This window comes from Molossus molossus, unplaced genomic scaffold, assembly GCF_014108415.1.
Source record: "Molossus molossus isolate mMolMol1 unplaced genomic scaffold, mMolMol1.p scaffold_m16_p_5, whole genome shotgun sequence".
NCBI classification, from domain to species: domain Eukaryota; kingdom Metazoa; phylum Chordata; class Mammalia; order Chiroptera; family Molossidae; genus Molossus; species Molossus molossus.
In genome coordinates, this window is record NW_023425388.1 from 73,462,167 (window position 1) to 73,467,057 (window position 4,891).

Consider the following 4,891-nt stretch of genomic DNA (forward strand, 5'->3'; position numbering starts at 1 on the left):
AACGTCGACCCATGCACCAAGAAGTAACCAGTTCGATTCCCGGTCAGGGCACATGCCCAGGTTGTGGGCCAAATCTCCAGTGAGGGACATGTAAGAGGCGATCAATCGATGTTCTCTCTCATCTATGTTTCTATCTCTCTCTCCCTCTCTATTCCTCTATCTCTAAAAAATCTATAAAGAAAAAAAAAATAGTTATAGTCATCAATAACAGGAAAATTCTGAGACACTGTAACAGTCAAGAAGAACTTAAGGAGACATGTCAAATAAATGTACTGTGGGACCCTGGAGGGGATCCTTAAACAGAAAAAAATAATAGGCAAAAACTCAGAAAATCTCAATAAACTGTGGGTTTCAGTTATGAATGATAAATTTGATTTATTAATTATAACAAATGTACTATCCTAATGTAAGATGTTGATAATAGGAAAAACTGGGTAAGGGGGTATATAAGAACTCCGTATTATTTTCTCAATTTTTCTGTAAATTTTTTAAAAATTAAGATTTTTTTTAAAAAAATATTTCTTTATGTTTCAATAAACAAATAGAAAATAAAAATTTTGAAATTCCATTTGCTATATCCTTCCCAAATGAAAAGAAAGAAATACATAAAAATAAATCTATTTAAAGATAGGTAAGACCTCACCACCAAGATCTACAAAATACATCTGAAAAAACATTTTTAAGGTTTAAATAAGTGGCAAGCTATATTGTATGTAAATGGGGGGAAAAAATTAAAATGTCAGTTCTTTCTAAACTCATTTTTAGTTAATAAAAATTGAATAAAACTTTAAGCAGCTTTTAAAAAAGAATTCTCAAATTAACAAGCTAAATCTTAAAAAACCAAGGTAATAAACTGAATATTTACTCTCTAGACAAATGTGACATTGATGCAAGGATAAGAAAAATAGATTAACTCAATGAAATAACAAGTCAGAAACAGACCTGCATAGATGTGGTTATCTGACATATATGACAAATGAAAGACAGAACATAGGATTGGGAAGAAGGTGCTCTTTCCAATAAATGACAATGTATAAACTGGATACCTAGGTGGAAAATTACATATTGACCCCTATGTAAGACCAGAGACAAAAATCTATTTCAAATACATGAAAGACCTAAATGTGAAAGACAAAATACAGCTTTCAAAATAATGTTTTGTAGAACACATGTTTTGCTGGAGTAGCCCATGGTTACATAAATAGGACACATTCCAAAAGTTATTTGGTGCCTTGTTCCTTTCTCAGGAATATGAACTGATAATCAGAAGTAAAAAATTGGCCTATTTTAAGATTTAATAACTTTAGTCCTTCTAAAGCTACATCTTCAGAAGTAAAAAAGCAACCCACAGAATGAGAGAAAAATATTCACTATGCAAATATATGATTAAAGACTTGCAGTCTAATATAAATATTTCCACAAATCAAAAGACAGGGAACTCAATAGAAAACTAAGCATAATATATAAATATGCATATTCCAAAAGAGAATATTTGGGTGGTCAATAAAGAAATTTAAGATGCTCAACTTCTGCAGTCATTAAGGAAATGCAAACTAAAACCTGAACTGCACATGCGCCAGAATGTCTAACATAAAAGACAATACCAAGTTTGTGAGGTTGTGTAGAAAACACAATTCACATATACTCTGATGGGAGTGTTAATTGGGAAACACTTTAACTGTATAATAAAGCTGAACTTAGTCAAAACCAAGAAATCACCCAAATGCAAATCAGCCGTAGAAATGATAAATAAATTATGGTATTCACACAATGGAATACTATACAGCAGAGAGTTCCAACCCTTTTCACCTCATGGCACACAAAAACTTATTACTAAAACTCTATGGCACACCAAAAATATGCTTTTTGCCAATCTGCCAAATAAAATGAAATAGGTATAATTTTTATTCATTCACACTGGACAGTTATTGCTGTATTGGCTCTTGATATATTTTTTATTTGACAATCTAAGGGAAAAAAGGTCAGTGACCCTGACTAAATAGTCAGGTATGGCAAGTTTTAAAAAAGCCCTGGCCAATTTGGCAGAGTGGTTAAAGCGTCAGCCTGCGGTCCAGAGAGACCCAGGTTCGGTTCCCGCTAAGGGCACGTGCCTCGGTTGCAGTTTGTTCCCAGCCCTGGTTGGTCGTGCGGGTGGCAGCCACTTGATATGTCCCTTTCACGTCAATGTTTCTCTCTCTCTCTATCTTCCTCTCTCTCCCTCCCACTCTATCTGAACAAAAAATGGAAAAATGTCCTCGGGTGAGGATAAAAAAAAAAATCTTGCTGCATCACCAGTTGAAAATTGCTGTTATACAGCAATAACATTTAATTAACTACATCTACCCTCCACAATATGGATAAAGTTCATCAGTATATTATTGAGCCAAAGAAACCAGACACAATTTCTATAATTGTGCTTATCATAGCCCTTCATCATTATCTGTTCACTTGCTTGCCCTCCACTCCCTACTAGAGGCTGTTACTATATACCAGAACCAGTCTTCTCCTTTTTGCATTTGATATGCTGAAGTAAATTAGGGGAAGTAACATGAACACACTGGTTTCCTCTACCTGGCAGCTACACTTCTTTTGTCCTCAGCATATGTCACTCCTCATTTAACTTTTGATGAAACCATCTGATTGAATTAAAATGATACTTCCCCCAGGAAAAACTCCTTAACTAAAAGTCATCATGATTTTTCTCTCTGCTGAATTCCTATACAACATTTGTTATTGCCTTTACCATAGACCAAATTACTTTTATTTTATTTTATTTTTATCCTCACCCAAGGACATTTTTGCATTTATCTTCAGATAGAGCGGGAGAGAGAGAGGGAGGAGCAGAGAGAGAGGAACATCCATGTGAGAGATACACATCGACTGGTCGCCACCCACACGACCCCAACCGGGAACGGGGAAAACTGCAACCGAGGTATGTGCCCTTAGTAGGAACCGAACCCCGGTCTCTCTGGTCTGCGGGACGATGCTTTAACCTCTGAGCCCAACCGGCCAGGGCCCGAACTGCTTTTAGATGATGTTGTGTTAAACATCTTTAATCAAATAATTTTAAATGACTAGAAAAATCACAGGACTTGAATATTTGTTAAATCCTTTATGTGTCTCAAGAGTACCTCACTTTGCAATGATAAGCAAACCCACGAAGGAAATAACTAATTTGACAACATCAAAATTATAAAACAACAAAAAAACTTCTTAATGACCACAAATAGCCTCAAAACAAGTCAGATTCAAACTTAAAAGACAAACGGGCTGCAAGAAATAGTGCAAAACTAAGTAACTTACCTGCAAAGAGCTCATTTGCTTTCAGCAGGTTTGTGGTCTGCTCTCCAGTTTGAGCTGTTTGGGTGCACTTCAAAAGCAGACTTATTTCCTTTCTTTCATCCTCTGTGTACGAAGTCACTGTTGCAGTTATGTTTAACTTAAGCTGTTTTCTAGTTGCCAACAATTTGGATAGCTACATCATGGACACACAGAGCCAAACATACTGTTCTGGTCACCCAATTGTATAAAAGTCAAAAAGACTCTGTAGCTTGTTCACCATTGTATTTATTCACCATTGATTCCCAAATGAATGCATTTGACAGAAAAAAATGAAGAGTTACCTGATCCTTGTACCAAGATGGGAAGCATGAGGAGCTGGAGAATGAGATAAAGTGGAGAGCCCATGAAATTTGATAATAAAACCTTCATTAAAACTTGGAATATTTTCTTTTCTAACTGAACTCCAGCACTAAAATGGAATTTTCAGGTCTTGTGGTAATTTCCTAAAATGGTATTCATTCAGCTGCTCTGAAAGTTGTAAGAACTAGGTGGAACGAGGCAGTGCAGGGTCTCCAGAAGTGCAGATTTATTGGGAATCAGCCTGCCTGACTACCTCTAAGGAGAGAGTAGCAACCGGTTTGTACAGACTAAGGATTTTTAAACTCAGGGCTGGGGGGGTGGTCATTCAGCCAGGAGATGTGGTCGTCTTTGATTGGTCGGGCCTGGGGTCTCCTGAGTTCTTGATTGGTCAGGGGCTGGGGTCTCCTGAAACTTGTTTTTCTTGTGGAGCAACTTTTTGCAGTTTTGGGTGGATTACGGTGGTTCCATCATTCCATTCTGCCTGACTGGATTGATGGGTTTTGGTTTCTTGGAATGAGAGGTTTAGGGCAGTAACATGGAAGTTAAAAGCTAACAAAAGAAACTTCTTTAAAAGTTTCTTCCCCCTTAATTTGAACTTCCTTCTTTACCTAACCTACAATGCTACTCAAAAGCTTAGGTCTTTGCATAAAATTTTCTTAAACATATCTGCTTGCTATTTTGTAGTTGTCACATCACTCATACTCAGACCCTGACACCTTACCTGCTGACCTGAAAGAAAATTTAATTAGCTTTTTGGGGGGGAGTGTCACTAACCATTCCCAGTCTTTTATGTCCTGTTATTTATGTACATAATAGATATGAAACGAGTGTATCCACAGTGAGTAAGATTGAGTGATAAGACTGTTCTACACATAGGTATGCTAAGTTTCTAAAAATCATTTCTCATGGCATCTCAATTCCTACAGTCTACCTCCTAAACATCTGAAGTAAAATATTAAAAAATAATTTTCCTGTAAAACAAAAAATAATAAAACAGGGATTACTTGCATTGTATAAACGCCTCTCTCTACATAGTACTTTAAACAGAGAGAAAGCCCTCCTTGCCTGGTGCTTTTGATTTCTGTTTTTCTCATTTAAATTCCAACCCAGCCATGTGCCTAATGGCCTTTCATGCACGGGAATTCCTATTAGCCTCCCCAGAACGTCTACCTTCTGCTGAGATCCTGAAAAAGCCGTGTTTGTTCACTGCTAGTTCACGGTGTACTTGAACATGAACAATCCGTTTGAA